The 16,864-nt window shown below is 41.6% G+C and overlaps 1 protein-coding gene across 1 annotated transcript in view; it reads right to left on the bottom strand.

Annotated features, from left to right (window-relative positions):
- The window catches only part of PHLPP1 (PH domain and leucine rich repeat protein phosphatase 1), a 214,642-nt gene that overhangs the window by 58,901 nt on the left and 138,877 nt on the right, over window positions 1–16,864 (bottom strand). The gene's annotated exons all lie outside the window — the stretch shown is intronic.

Genomic DNA, 16,864 nt, shown 5'->3' with positions numbered 1-16,864 from the left:
TAGCTTGATTATAATAAATATTTACATATATGGGATGGGCCTCCATTTATACTCTCGCCCTAGACCTGTACATTTTAAGCACCGATTCTGATTTCCAAATATCTTAAATTTCTTTCCTTCCTTCTTATCACATTCCCCACATCCCTCATACTGCTCTTGCTGCAGCCCATCCCCCAAATTCTTCCCAGAAAAGAACACAGTGTCCAGCAGACTTGTTTAGCAAACAAAGTGTGTATTGTTTCTGAGAACTCGAGTTCTTGATCCGAACACATTAAAATTCATTTGTTTTGGAAACTCTAACCCTTACTCTCCTTAGAGTTCCACTTTTTCCTTATAGATGTGGAAGGCAGTCAGATTACAGGCATCTGCCAATTCAAGAACCCCTTCAGAGAAAGGTAAGAAGGCCCACCTAGAATTTACTTCTCTTAGGTCTTAAAACAGGGAAGAGACACCTAGAGGCAATGTTTAAGTTAAAAGAGAGAGAAATCAAAATGGGGAGTGGATGACCTTTCCTCCCTTCACCTTCATTCAAAGAGAATGTAGAAGAGGGGTCAAGGAGACAACATAGTGTTAGGGAAGAAAAGACTAGAAAATCTCTATGTCTCCTACAAAATAAGATTTTTAGCTCTGTTATCAATTACCAAATGTGCACAGACCCAGATTTAAAAAAAAACAGGCTGGTTTTGGAAAGATACATACTTGGCAAAATACTTTAAATAATTTCATTCTAAAACTATTATCATTCTTAAACCTTAAAATTAAATCCTTAAAATGAAATTACATTATATCCATGCAGGTATACAGATATTTTCTCAAAGCTGTTCAATATAGGTATGCAGAGGAGAATCAGAACATCACAAATTTAAGATTAATAAAAATTGGGACGCCTGGGTGGCTCAGTTGGTTGAGCATCCATCCGACTCTTGGTTTCCGCTCAGGTCATGATCTCCTGATTCGTGAGTCTGAGCCCTGCATTGGGCTCTGTGTTGACAGCATGGAGCCTGCTCCGGATTTTCTCTCTCTCTCTCTCTCTCTCTCTCTCTCTCTCTCTGCCCCTCCCCTGCTTGCACTCTCTCTCACTCTCTCAAAATAAATAAAGATTTTTAAAAGATTAATAAAAATTACTTTAATAATGATTGTAAAAACTATAGTGTGGTTGGTTTAGCAGTTAATGAGGAATGATTTTTCTTGATATTTTAGAAACTAAAGGACAAGAAACTCTGTAGTTTGTTTTTTAAACACATCTGTTATATATATGTAACATACACACACACACACACACACACACACACACAGTATATACACATACACAGTGCTGAGGCTACACAAAGTTACTTAGAGTGGATGTATCTTCTTCATGTCTCAGTTATCTAAAGTGAGACTAGAGGGGCCTCTGAGGTCATTTTCCCTCGTTTCCACACTGACAAAGAAAGTAGGCTCAGAGAAATCAGGTAAGTATCACATACAACCTGAATACACTGCCTTTCAACATCAGCGCTACTACTTTTCATCTCTCTGGTTCTTCTTTTATCACACCTTATTAGAGACTTTAATACAAATAGACATCAATTACTAATAATTCTAAGTCACAGGTCAAAGAGTGGTCTCAGACCAGAGTATGGAACACACTCCTTTTTCGGCCTCGCATCTCCCACTGAGGGTAGCATTGTCGGTAATGGAGGACATGGTTATTTTGAACACCATGTGCCGTTCCATTTAAACCAGTTCAGACACAGCCCAGGGCTCACAACTACCCAACAACCGCAAAGACTGACTTCACTCTGCAGAGCGAGCAATCTGCTTTATGGAAAGAGCTATAACTCATGTCCATCTGTTCTATAATAGAGCTCAAAGTAGGGGAAAAAAATCAAGTTAACATTTATCCTGACTCTAGTAAAGAGTAATTTTAGTTAATTCTTAAAGTTAGAGGTACAGGATTATAATATTACATTTAGCTAATGGCAATGGGCGTTGTGGGCTTTTAGAACTCAGGTCTTACTTCACCCAAAGTTCCAAGGTACACTTTTGTTTTTTAGTACAGAGTGTCACAGAAAAGTATAATCAACAAAATACACTTGATAATCTACACACGCGGAAAGCTTTAATTCTGTTCGCAGAGAAAAACTGAAGTCCCTTTCAAACACGTATCCTAAAGGCCATATAACAAAGTGCAAGAGGCACCCGGCTGGCTCAGTTGGAAGAGCGTGGGACTCTTGATCCCAGGGTGTTGCGTTCAAGCCCCATGGTGGGTGTAGAGATTACTAAAAATAAATAAATAAAACAAACTTAAAAAAAAGGGTGGGGGCCTTGAAATGATGGAAGGTCACGCGTGGAAAGATGGTACAATGCAGCCGACACTATCACTACTCTGCCAAACTGATGATATTTTTTTAAAACAAAATTTCTTTTCGCCATTTATTCATCTTTGAGAGAGAGAGAGACAGGGGAGGGGCAGGGGAGGAGGGGGCAGAGGGAGAAAGGGAGACACAGGATCCAAAGCAGGCTCCAGGCTCTGAGCTGTCAGCAAAGAGCCCAACGCGGGGCTCGAACTCACGAACTGCAAGATCACGACCCGAGCCTTCGAAGTCAGACGCTGAACCCACTGAGCCGCCCAGGTGCCCCGTGGTGATACTTCTTTCGTTTGCATCTCCTTGTGCGTTTACATTATAAAACCAAAAGTGCAGTAACCAATGATCCTGTGTCTAGACACAAAACGCGCTTTGCCATCAAGGGGTTTAATATATTAATGTTCCTGATTTTTCCTTTCTGTCTTCCATTTCACACCGTAACTAACCAACAGCACAACGGGACAGCACCTGGCGTGACACTGCTCCCGAGGGAACTGTGGTGACTGCCCGCCTCGCCTCCATCTTCATCCAGACAGCAGCATGATGCGTTAGTCTACACTGAGCCTGAAGTGATTTTTTTCCTCAGTCACCAACATTTCCAGATACATAATCTTCCAAGCTGCTCCCTCAAACAAATGATTTCTCTCCACCAAAGGGAAGGGTGCTTAGTTTCAACTGAAAGGTTAAAAAGTACCACAACCACTTCCCTTCCCTTTGTTAGATAGATACGTAGGCCTTGAAAACAGATCGACCACAGCTCTGTAAGCTTATTTCATTTTGGCTTCTGAAAAGCTACCAGGGAGCAAGCGCTCCTTACAAATTAAGTGGAGCCACGTTTTCCAAGGGCAGGAAGGAAAAAGCAAGTGTTGCACGATATCTAAGTTGAGAACAATAAACAAATACGAACGCTGCCAATTTTTACATCCCTCCCCCTCCTGAAACAGCATGATGCCTATTTGGAGGCATAATAATTAGCTTTAGATCCATCTAAATCTTAGTGATTTTCTTCTCAGGAACTAAGGCTATATTGGGAAATTTTGACCATAAGATAAAATCACAGTACAGAGGAAGTACTCCTGTTTTAAAACATATTCCAACTGTGCTTAACTAGGAGGCACACACTGCACTCATGAAGAGGAAACCATACTTGTTTCGCTCAATGATTCTAACAGAGAAAAATCAATATTATTTTCTGGAGTTATTATTCACTACAAGTGGGTCAATTAGAAAAAAGGTTCCCTGGTGACTGGATTTCCGTTTCATGGTAACAGTCCATGTTTAGCTTGTTTTTTTCCCTGTGGGGGAACATGCTAATACACTTTGGAAATGATTAGGCTCCGATATTAAGTAATGAAGGACGCGCTTGAGAGCTGAAGTCGTGAGCCTCGCCCTGGGCTTGTCTCCTGCTTTCCATTAATTATGAAAAGTAGGCTCCCTAATGGCTCGGAGTACGGAGTACGGGACCTGGGTGGGGGGGGGGGGGGTTGCCAGTCCCTCTCAGCGCTCTGGAATACTCACTAGATGAGCTTGTAAGATGGTTGCTTTTATTTGATTACCAAAATAACACATGGTCATTTTAACAAGTCGAACTAGAGAAGCATACAAAAGAACACACTGGCAGTCTCTCCTACTTCCTTCCAAATCCCATGCCCCGGAGATAACCAGGGTCAAGTTTGGTACACACGCTTCCAAAGCTTTTCCTCCTCATAAAACACATACATGAATAGGAAGTACCCTCCCTCCCTATTTTTTGAATGGGATAACACCACACGCATTTTTTCCGGGACTTGTTTTCTCATCTATACAAATCATCTTTTTGAGACAGTCAAGTCTCACTCTTTTGACAGAGTAGGAGTGTTCCAGTTTTTGTTTCTTTGTTTTTGTTTTGCTGTTAGGAAAAATTCAGCATTTCCATTTGTGCTTCAGTGCCTTCATTTTGCAGTATTTATGGGTGCCCAATGACTTATCCAAAATTCTGAAATCCAACAGGCTCTGAAAATTCAAAAATCGTTCTCGGATTCACGTGGTGACAAAAGCTGACCTGCGTGAATATTCAGGCAGGAATGCGTTCTCTTTAGAAACGTCAAGGTGTCTGTTTCTGGAGTCCCAACCTGACTGGAGGTTTTGTATAATAGGTAATATATGTGCCACATTACCTTCAATGATCTGAAACTCCCTGAAATCCGAAACACAAATGGCCTCAAGAGTTTGGGGTAAGGGGTTGTAAACCTGTATTTCTAAAAGTGTAACCGATGGGTCCGGGAGTAGGCAACATCTAGATTGTGATAGGTACTGGAAAATGACCAGACGGCTGAAGAAACGCGTACCCCCAACCCACCGCGGGGAGAGGGCTTCCCTCCATGCTGCCTCCGCTAGCGTTTAACGTTAGCACCCTCTCCTGTTGCTAACCTGAGGGGCAAACAGGGGTGTCAGGCCCCTCCAACTTGTATTTCTCAGAGGAGTTTATCTTTCTGTGAGGTTCATCTGCTTTGAAATACGCTTTCACATCCTTTGCCCGTTTTTCCGTTGGGTCACTAGTCTTTAACTTGTCAGTTTGCAGGGGGTCCCTGAGTACTAACTGCCACGCGGAGTGTCATGTTCGTCACACGACACTCCCAGCCTCCTGTTTCATTTCCCCCCACTCCGTTGATGATGACGTGAGCCATTCACTAATTTTCAGTTTTTATTTGCTCAAACTTGGCCAACTTTTCCTTGATGGAGTCCTTGCTTGAGAAGGTCCTCTTACCCCACCCCAAAGTGGTATAAAAGTTCTCCGATATTTCCCAATTTTATGTTGTACATTTAGATCTTTACCTCACCTTACATTTATTTTTACATGTAATGTTTCGTAGGGGGTCTAACATTTTTTTTGTCCAGTAGCTAAGTATGCCAATATCATTTACTAAATAAATCACCCTCTTCAATATTCATTCCACTTAAATAAATTTCAAAGTGAACAAAAAGAGAAAGCCTATTCCTGTTCAAACAAAATAGCCAAAGAGAAAAGCTTAGGTAAAAACAAGTTACATTTCTCCCAAGAGAATTTATAAAATCAAATGCCTGCTTTGTTGTTCTTCTTAAGAGCCCACCTTGTAGTCTGGAATGCATAAAATGCTTCAATTAAACAGTTCATTTGACAGAGTAACTTTTCTCTTTTCTCTATAGAAGGACAAATCTTGGAAAGAATATCAAAGTACTTTTAACAAAAATGTGTACTGAATGCACTTTCTCTCAAGAAGCATTAGTTAAGGCAGCGAGTGCGAGAGACGTCAGTCAGCAACTTCTTAATTTATCTTCCATGGACTTTAAATTCCGACTCCTTTAGAGCAGAACTTTACTGTTGATGAACTTCGTCCTACAGCCATGTTTTAATATTTTTGCCCTAATCCAGGTACGACATAGGGCAACCAGTGCTGTCCTATTTATGTAAGAAAGCAAAACAATTTGCAAAAGACTTCAAAGGCTCCCTTTCCTGGATACAGGAGGAAAGAAAGAATATCTTTTGCCCCATGTTCCTCTCGGATTTGTCTGTGGCTGCAGTAGCATGAGAAACATTTGAGTCACTGGGCCTGCTTCAGAAGTGCTGGGAACACCTCCTCTTCAGAAAGCATGACTCAGCTCGTCTGAGCCCTCACACCCGCAAACTCTTCTGCCCAGGAATTGAACTCTCACTGGTGACTTCTCCGCTTCTTAGTGCAGGGACTTTTCCTGTTGTCCCTATCGAGTCACTGGACTCAGACCCAGTGAGTACCTGCCAGGCTCTCCTGTACAAATGCTAATGTGCACACAACCAGCTTCTTAACACTTGAGCCAAAATAAACAGAAACCATCCCATCTTAATCCTAATCACCATAAATGACTCTCAGTTCAAGCTAAACAGGCTTGTCACCTTTTCATGTGATCAGAAAACAAACACATGCATATCCTGGATAAAAATGAAAATTTACAGCCACAAAAGTATTTGGGCAAAATTTTCTTAAGAATTGCCACAGAATAAGTATACTAAAGCTACAACTCACAGACATAGTTTTTCCAAAACAATAATCGAGGAAATAGCACTCTGTGTTGGCAACAATTACATTGAACATATTGCTATCATGGCAAATTAAAGCATTCCCTAAAGAGAGACATTGCTATTTTAATCCTCCTTTAAAATAATTTGGGGTGCCTGAGTGGCTCAGTCAGTTAAGCGTCCTACTTCAGCTCAGGTCATGATCTCATGGTTCGCGGGTTCGAGCCCTGTGTTGGGCTCTGTGCTGACAGCTCAGAGCCTGGAGCCCACTTCGGATTCTGCGTCTCCCTCTTGCTCTCTCTGTCCTTACCCAGCTTCCCCCCCTCCCCCCAAAAATCAACAAACATTAAAATAATTATAAAATAATTCAAACAGGAGGCACTTATTGGTTACTTACTTCGTGCCAGACCTAGGCCAAGTTAACCTACGTAGTCAACAAGACAGAGCTCCTACCCACAGGCAGGGTGGGGGAGACGTGCAAGTGAAGGTTCCCATGAGTCAAGTACATTATCTAGGAAACCACTCCAAATCACAGGACAGTAATCATGCGGAAATAGCAGTCACTAGATCTACAGTAATCTATAGTAACCCTACACTAACTAAATTCTTGAAAACTGAGTCACGAGCAGCATAAGTCTGTCACTTTCTGTTTCTCTCATAAACTGGCGATATAATCACCGAAAACACAAACAAGAGGTAAGTTATTATGTTACAGTTAAACACACCTTTCCTATGAAATAATTTCTTTATTCAATTTATCCATGACAACATTTTGTTCATTTTCTTACTAACAGATCTGCCCACAGCCAATTCAACTGCAACATTATTCAAGAGATGTTTAATATTAAGCACTATCAAGTAGGACAAAGAACAAAAACTGTAAAACTATTTCTGCAAAAAGCAGAAAACATCGCTATTTCCACTTCTCAGAAGAAAGACAAAGAGAAGATCTACACAGTATACTTGGATAAAATCCCAGCTGAGTCATACAAGATACATAAAAATGAAAACCAGATAGCATCTCTATCAAAGATATCAGATTATCAAAGGAGAAAGTAAACATAAGCTAAGGTCACGAGAAGCTTAAGCTCACATCACAAGTAAACCAAGCACATCTGGTAGGTAACAGAAAAAAATCCATCACCCAAAAGTTTACAGGTACAGGAAAAGTCTGAACCATCCATTGACTAAACGTTGTCTGAGTTCTCATTATGCACAAAGGTGTGTGAAGCATACAAATGTGAATCACACATTTGTATGGTTTTCACCCTCCAGGAACTTATGAATAGTTTGGGAGCCAAGCTGCTATAATACAAAGCATAAGATGAAAACTTACTGGGGCGAAAAATCCCGAGTATCTACAGAAAAGAAAACTCACTTTTATCAAAGGGACACAAGAGTTCAATGGGGAGATGGGGACTGGAAGAGAAGACATTCGAAGAGAACAGGGTAGCAGGACAGTATCTCAAATGTCGCATGCATGGTTAAAAATGCAGTTCTCCTGGCTCTTATCACCAGAGGTCCTGACCCTGCAGGGATGGCATGAAAACCAGGCATCTCTGTTTCCTGTAAATACCCCATGTGATTCTGATGCAAGCATTTCGTAAATCATATTTTGAGAAACACTGATTTGGAGGGCAAAAACTAAAGGGTAGGCTTGGGAAACATGAAGCCAATGACAGCGTTAAACAGAAAGAATGGCGCGTAGAGGGTGTTTAAAGACTAAGCACAGAGCACCCCTCAAGTTCCAGATGAAGACACTGCTATTTACCTATGAAAAAAATTTGAATAAAGGAGTGAAACAGTCTATGCTAGGATGCATGGATTTGTCTATCATGTAAATCAGATATCCTCTGCTTCCCTTGTGCTTCCCCCATGTGCACACACACACACACACACACACACACACACACACACACCCTCTGCACACCATCCTACCTCTCTAAGTGGGGTGAAAAAAAGGCTGCATTCTGACAGACATCTTACAATCGGAAAAAAGAAAACTATTTGGAAAGTCAGACTTTCCCCGGGGTTCTCTTGTTAATTATACGTCCCAAAGACATCGGCAGAGAGGGATGGGTGTGCCCTCCTTTAGAGAAGCCACTGTGAAATATCCTGCCAGCTCTGGCACCAGCATCCTAACCCACCCGTGGTAAATGACAGCAGGCGTGTGACTCCTCCCATCCACGGCTCTGTTACCATGGAGAGCACGGTGAGTGACATCAAAATTACAGGCACTCTTAGGAATAACAGCAACTCTCATGGGTCTTTCCTCTTCAAAAGTGACACAAGTGCGTGGTCAGAAGGGGCTCCAGAGTGAGCTGGAGAGAGTCGTGTGTGACCTGAGGCAGAGAAGGGAGGGAGAACGAGGGGCATGATTGGTTTCCTTCGGTGTTCTCCCACTGGCAACCGAAGGTTTTTTTGTTTTTTGTTTTTCCAGAAGTCATCAGTAAGGACAGTAATCATGTTCCCAAGGCGGGCACTTCATCATTAAAAACCACAAAATAAGCATCGGTTGGCTTCTCCCTGCACGCTTATCATCATCCTAAGAGCTCTGCAGAGTGAAAAGTTGGTTTCCACTCGGAATAGCAAATGCTACAAATATTGTGTTTAATATTAACCGCTTGCCTTGAGTTACAGCTTGCAGAGCAGAGCAAGGAGCTGACTAGAACAGAAGAATGGAATTGGCCAGAATACAATAGCCTCACTGGAATCAAGCCAAGGCTTCTGAAGATCCCTTCTTTCTTTTTATTTAAGTGGGGGGGGGGGGGGGGGGAAGTTAAACATCTTAAAGGATCCCAAGAAGTCAACAGGGGCAACTGTAATTTAATACAGTCTGGCTGATAAGAAATCTTTTGTTTCTTTCTGAGCTCCCTCTTCTACGTGCGCCACGCGAGGGAAGAGGAAAATCGGCTATTATTTTCAGAAATGAGGTTGGGAGCCCACACCGAGGGGAAGCCCAAAGGCTACGCGGTATCAGTGCCCCAACCACCAAGTGCAGGCTTCCCTTTGACGGGAAAGGAAAACGGGAGTCGTGTGAGATGGAAAGCTTCCCCAGAGGATCAAAATCCCATCCGTAAAGCAAAGCTGTGTACTCAAGGCACTTCCAGTGCTGGGAAGGGCATTCCACACAGTCTACGACATTCCTCACACCTCTGGCAAACCTCGCCACACCCCTGTAGTGGAAATCCTTCCCGAGGGTCCTCATCCCAGAGCCGCATAGGTGCTAAGCGTTCTCTAATACACATCAGCCACCCCCTTTCCCCAGCACTTAGCTCGTTTGCTTGTAGTATATATATTTTTTTTTATAAATTTTTTTTTTTTAATGTTTATTTATTTTTTTGGGACAGAGAGAGACAGAGCATGAACGGGGGAGGGGCAGAGAGAGAGGGAGACACAGAATCAGAAACAGGCTCCAGGCTCTGAGCCAGCAGCCCAGAGCCCGACGCGGGGCTCGAACTCACGGACCGCGAGATCGTGACCTGGCTGAAGTCGGACGCTTAACCGACTGCGCCACCCAGGCGCCCCTCTTGTAGTATATTTTGTATGACGGCACATATTCAAAGAAGCTGCAATCGGGCTAAGGACCGCAGCTCCGGGTCTGGCAAATGGGCTACCAAAGGATTTTAGCACACCACTCCTGCTTCTGCTGTGAGTGAGTGAGTCATCACTACTCCCACAGAAAGTGCGTTTTCAGAAATTACTGATAAAAACAACATATTAAAATCTCTCTTTCTTTAACCACCTGGAAATGTGAACTTCTGGTGTGGGTAAGTAATTAAAAATGAGTAACTTTGTAGCTCTGGGATGCCAAGATCCCCAAAAGAACAGAGTAGGAAGTAAGGTCATTTGTTTTCCCCTCCGTGGGGATTGAAAATGTAGAAAATTGAGCTTTCCAAGAAGAAAGGTGCTTGATAAATTCCAGGCATAATTATGAGTTTTTCAAGGCTCATTTCTTCATAACTTTCATTCTACTCCGCCCACACACTTGTATACCCAACTCAACTTCATTCCTTCTCCCCACGGTTCTCCCAGTTGAAGAGCTGCTGCTCATTCTTGTCCCTCTTATTACACTTTTCAGCTAAAACACCGTTCACATCTAAACGGAGATTAAACCACGTCTTTCCTCCAAGTCTTTAACTCACTCTCTCCTTGACCCAAAGGTAATTATAATCTTTACCTTAAGTTGCATTATACTGATTTTATAACACAGCCTATGGGACACAATTACACGCTTACTCCTAAATTCCTTGAAATTGATCTCTAGGTGCTATATGGTGTAACGTGATAGATCTACAACCATTCTAAATGATTACCCTCCCCTTCAAATAGTCACCCAAGCACTAAATACACCAAAAGGTGCCACTGTTCAAAGCATTTTTTTCAATGCTCTTTTCTGAAAGTTTTAAGATCATATTTCTCTGATTATCTTTGGTGGTTTGGTGGTGAGAGAACCAACAAATTCAACACATATTTATTAAGAGGCTTGTCATATGACATCATATATATATGATTTTATATATTATAACTCTGGCTAAATATGGGGGGACACCAGAGAGGGAAGACAAAGATAAGGAAACTACCTCCATTCTCAAGGACTTTACATAGATGGCAATTTTTGAAGCTTTCAAATGTTTATTAGAAAAGGTATACTTGGTGAGTGCATTAAGTACAGAGAAAGCTAACAGTTCAGAAGAGGCAAAGGTCACGTGGAAAGGGGAAATAAAAGCTTCAAGAAACAAAAGTCACTACAAATGTGCTTTGAAGGGAAGGAGGATTCACTGGGTTGAGCCTGGGTTTGGCAGCTGAAAAGCAGAGGGAGTGGCACATTCCTTGCAAGGTGAATGTGAAGTATGTTTAGAGAATGGTGAATAGACCCATAGATTTTTTTTCTTTTTTTTAGGAAGTCCAATATCATACTGTCCATCTAAAATCTTATGTTTCCTGGGGCATCTAGGTGGCTCAGTCAGTTAAGTGTCCAACTTTGGCTCAGGTCATGATCACATGGTTTGTGGGTTCAAGTCCCACGTTGGGCTCTCCGCTGACAGCTCAGAGCCTGGAGCCTGCTTCGGATTCTGTGTCTCCCTCTCTCTCTGCCCCTCCCCCACTCATGCTCTGTCTCTCTCAAAAATGAATAAACGTTAAAAAAAGTTTTTAAATAAAGAAAATCTTATGTTTCCTTTTCCAACTTCAAATCCCTTCTAAAGAATCTTTCTCTTTCTCTTCCTTTCTTCCTTTCGAGACAGGAAGTGAGCACAGGAGAAAGGCAGGGGGAGGAGAGAGAATCTCAAGCAGGCTCTGTGCCCAGCATGGAGCCCAATGTGGGGCTCGACCTCACAACCTTGAGATCATGATCTGAGCTGAAATCAAGAGTCAGATGTTTAAAATGAGTCATCCAGGTACCCCAAGAATCTCTTTCTTCGTAATCTTTCCTGAATCACCTCGCCAAGCAGGCTGTCCTCTCATCTTACCTTCAACCGAAGAGAAACACTTTGCTTCTACAAGTTGCTACAAATACTTTTGCAAAGAAGTGGTGTATTCTTTTTTTTTTTAATGTTTATTTTTGAGGGGGGGGGAAGGAGGGAGAGAGAGAGAGAGAGAGAGAGAGAGAGAGCACACAAATAGAGGAGGGCAGAGAGAGAGGGAGGCACAGAATGCGAAGCTGGCTCCAGGCTCTGAGGGGTCAGCACAGAGCCCAACACGGGGCTTGAACTCACAAACGGTGAGATCATGACCTGAGCTGAAGTCGGATGCTTAACCCTGGAAGTGGTGTATTCTTAACACAGAGTTCAATGAATACAGGTAAGTCCCACCACCATTCGCTCACATATTCATTTGTTTACCAAGTATGTATTTAATGGCCCACCTGGCAAAGGTCCTCCCTCTGAGGAAGAACAGATCCCTATTCTCTAGGAATTTGAAGCAAACAAGATAAATACAGAAAGCAGTTAAAAAGGTGACAGGCTGAAGTCAGCTCTTACAAAAGTCTCAGTAAAGTCACTCAGGCAAAACTTAAATGCAACAATAAATGTCTAGAAGCCGAAGCAAACTGCTATTCCTACGCATTGCCTCTTCATGAGAGCAGGCTGTCTATTAACTATTGCATAAAATATTGTGAAACCGAGCACAGTAACAAAACAGCAACAAAGTTCACTATCCAAAGAAGAATGTTTGGGGGGGGGGGGAAGTCAGTGGTAAATTTGAGAGGTTTTGTTTGTTTGTTTGCCTATTTCAGGATCACATATGGTAAAAAGTATATTAATAAATTTGCAGACATGGGCACCTGGCTGGCTCAGTTGGTAGAGTACACACTGGGTGTAGAGATTTCTTAAAAATAAGATCTTAAAAAAATTTTTTGCAGACATACGTGGTTTACCAAGTATTTTGAAACCCCAACTTCCACTGAAATTAAAGTTAGTAATCCTCCTATAAAAAAAACCAACTCCATTCCTAGAACTTGCTGGCCCTCTAGCCGTGTTAACTTTGTTTTTCTATACCAACTCACCTACAAACAGCAAGAGCTGGAAATCAGATTTACTTCCCTTATTTTTGAATGGAAGTGACAGATAACCACCAGCTATTAACACAATTGAAACATTAGAATCAATTTGTACTTATATGAGTAATTCTTTTATAATTTGTCTAATTTCCAACATGTAGAATGAAGCAGTTGAAGTGTGTGTTTTAATTACCAACAATACGTCAAATACTTACTAAAACACAGGCTTATCCAAAAAAGTGGTAGGCAGAAGAAATTAGTAAATTTTTTTTTTTTAATTTTTTTTTTCAACGTTTATTTATTTTTGGGACAGAGAGAGACAGAGCATGAACGGGGGAGGGGCAGAGAGAGAGGGAGACACAGAATCAGAAACAGGCTCCAGGCTCTGAGCCATCAGCCCAGAGCCCGACGCGGGGCTCGAACTCACGGAGTGCGAGATCGTGACCTGGCTGAAGTCGGACGCTTAACCGACTGTGCCACCCAGGCGCCCCAATAAATTTAAATGATCTAAGATGAAGACATTTAAGTCAACTGAAATGGCAAACTTTCCAAATACCATGGACAAAGCTAAAGAAACATGCATACACAAGTTATCACTATCAAACTTTGCTTCTGAGTTTGCTCTCTACACGGCTCTTTGTAAACACTGCATTGGATATCAGCATAAAAGAACTCTCTATCATCCTTTACAAACTCTAGACTCTTCAGTGCAATATTACTACCCATTAAACTTTAACAAATGACCATTTTAAAAGAACTAAATTTGGGGCACCTCGGTGGCTCAGTTGGTTAAGCATCTGACTCTTCAGCCTCAGGTCATGATCTCCTGGTTCGTAAGTTCAAGCCCTGCATCGGGTTCTGTGCTGACAATAGGGAGGGAGCCTGCTTGGGATTCTCAGTCTCCTTTCTCTGCCCCTCCCCCACTGGTTTGTGTTTTCTCTCTCTCTCTCTCTCTCTGTTTCTCAAAAATAAATAAATAAATAAATAACCAGCAAAAAAGTCCTCTCCACTGACTTCACAAAGAAACTTATTGTATTTTAAAAAATTATCCATTGAGAGTAATAATAATGTTGGTAGTAATACCATCTGGGTCATCTAAATGGGGTTCTAGTTGATGTATGTGAAGTACTATCTATTAACAAAGTAGAGGTCAATAATGCATTATAATTAACAGTAACGTACATAATCAGGAAATAAACCATTAAACTACCAAAAATTACTCTGATTTTGCCTCTCCCCTGTATTTTGAAAACTAACTTGAAGAGTTCCAATGCCAATAAAGGAAAAACAAACAGTGGTAGTTCCAAGAACAATGTTTTCCCTCTGAAACTGCTGGCCTATGTGTGTACATCAGCAAGCCATCTTTCCAGATTTAGAATACTGCTGCAAATACCAACGTAAATGTTCTGTGAAAATAGCTCATTTGTTTCAGGCAAGAATTTCCAATAGGAAGAAAAATTAAGGGGGCATGTGGTTAAGAGAAAAAGTCTCAGAACTCTGACCTGTTATAAATGCATTGTACTTAAAGTAACTCCCTGGATATCTGCCCTAACTAACTCTGAGAATCTAAAAATTCATTCCTTGAGACTTAGACAGAAATGTAATAAGTTCCCCTCTGGTACCTCTCTCACATATCCACTGTGAAATATGAAATATCCACAGATCTATAGCACAAATTTCCTAAACACACAAATAAAAATAAGCAACTACATATATGGCATATCTCAAATCTGCCATATTAACTGTATCAACATGGAACAGCTATATTAAAGCTTTCTGGAGAATAGATATAAGTTTTAAAAATACATGATTTCAATTCCTAGCACAAAGTATGTGTGTGTTGGTGCGTGCCTGTATATACCATACTTACAAATTTATTACTTTGAGAACTCTGCAGTAAAATATTTCTTGGACAATGGGGGTAGGGGACAAACGGTTCAGAGTAGTATGTGGTGGGGAAAAAATTGGTTTAAAGCCCATTTGTTTTCCAAAGGGCAACACAACAGCCGCTCACCAACTGCTCAGGCCCCCTCTCACTCTATCTCCCCCAGGGCATAAAGCAACGGGAGGAAAACGGAAACCTTTGTTGCAGTGTAAAACTGGAAAACCTTCCGCTTTAACCAAAGTCAAGGCTTTATACTGCTCGCTATAAAGTACGAGCTGATAATATGTAACTTCATATGTATTATTATTTTTTTAAATGCAAAGGAAAGAAGCTGGACATCACTACACACTACCCATTTGTATCAAGTACAAAAACAGGCAAAATCCATTTAGGCTGTTGAAAGCTTAGGGGCGCCTGGGTGGCTCAGTTGGTTGAATGTCCGACATCAGCCTAGGTCATGATCTCGCCATTCCCGAGCTCAAGCCCCACGTCAGGTTCTGTGCTGACAGCTCAGAGCCTGGAGCCTGTTTCAGATTCTTTCTCTCCCTGTCTCTGCCCCTCCCTCACTCATGGTCTGTCTGTCTGTCTGTCTCTCTCCCCACCCCAAATAAACATTAAAAAAAATTTTTTTTTGGTACAAATACAGACACTCAGATCAATGGAACAGAATAGAGAACCCAGAAATGGACCCACAAACGTATGGCCAACTAATCTTTGACAAAGCAGGAAAGAATATCCAATGGAATCAAGACAGTCTCTTCAGCAAGTGGTGCTGGGAAAACTGGACAGCGACACGCAGAAAAATGAACCTGGACCACTTTCTTACACCATACACAAAAATAAACTCAAAATGGATGAAAGACCTCAATGTAAGACAGGAAGCCATCAAAATCCTTGAGGAGAAAGCAGGCAAAAACCACTTTGACCTTGGCCGCAGTAACTTCTTACTCAACACGTCTCCGGAGGCAAGGAAAACAAAAGCAAAAATGAACTACTGGGACCTCATCAAAATAAAAAGCTTCTGCACAGCAAAGGAAACAATCAGCAAAACTAAAAGGCAACCGACAGAATGGGAGAAGATATTTGCAAATGACATTTCAGATAAAGGGTTTGTATCCAAAGTCTGTAAAAAACTTATCAAACTCAACACCCAAAAAACAAATAATCCAGTGAAGAAATGGGCAAAAGACACGAATAGACATTTCTCCAAAGAAGACATCCTGGGGGCGCCTGGGCGGCTCAGTCGGTTAAGCATCCTACTTCGGCTCAGGTCATGATCTCACGGTCCGTGAGTTCGAGCCCCGTGTCGGGCTCTGTGCTGACAGCTCAGAGCCTGGAGCCCGTTTCAGATTCTGTGTCTCCCTTTCTCTCTGCCCCTCCCCTGTTCATGCTCTGTCTCTCTCTGTCTCAAAAATAAATAAATGTTAAAAAAAAAAAAATTAAAAAAAAAAAAAAGACATCCTGATGGCCAACAGACACATGAAAAAAAACCACTCATCATCAGGGAAATACAAATCAAAATCACAATGAGATACCACCTCACACCAGTCAGAATGGCTAATATAAACAACTCAGGCAACAACAGATGTTGGCGAGGATGCAGAGAAAGAGGATCTCTTTCGTACTGCTGGTGGGACCGCAAACTGGTACAGCCACTCTAGAAAATAGTATGGAGGCTCCTCAAAAAATTAAAAATAGAACTACCCTAGGACCCAGCAATTACACTACTAGGTATTTATCCAAGGGATACAGGTATGCTGTTTCGAAGGGGCACATGCGCCCCAATGTTTATAGCTGCCCTATCAACAACAGCCAAAGTATGGAAAGAGCCCAAATGTCCATCGATGGATGAATGGATAAAGAAGATGTAGTGTGTGTGTGTATTAATATATGCATTAATATACACACACACACATTAATATATATACACATACACACAATGGAGTATTACTTGGCCATCAAAAAGAATGAAATTTTGCCATTTGCAACTATGCGGATGGAATAGAGGGTATTATGCTAAGTAAAATTAGTCAGAGAAAGACAAATATATGACTTCCCTCATATGAGGAATTTAAGATACAAAACAGATGAACACAAGGGAAGGGATGCAAAAATAACAT

Source organism: Puma concolor, chromosome D3 (genome assembly GCF_028749965.1).
Source record: "Puma concolor isolate L17-30 chromosome D3, mPumCon1.1.hap2, whole genome shotgun sequence".
In the NCBI taxonomy this organism is placed as follows: Eukaryota; Metazoa; Chordata; class Mammalia; order Carnivora; family Felidae; genus Puma; species Puma concolor.
Note: the sequence above shows the minus strand (reverse complement) of the source record. Positions and strands in the feature narration are given on the sequence as shown.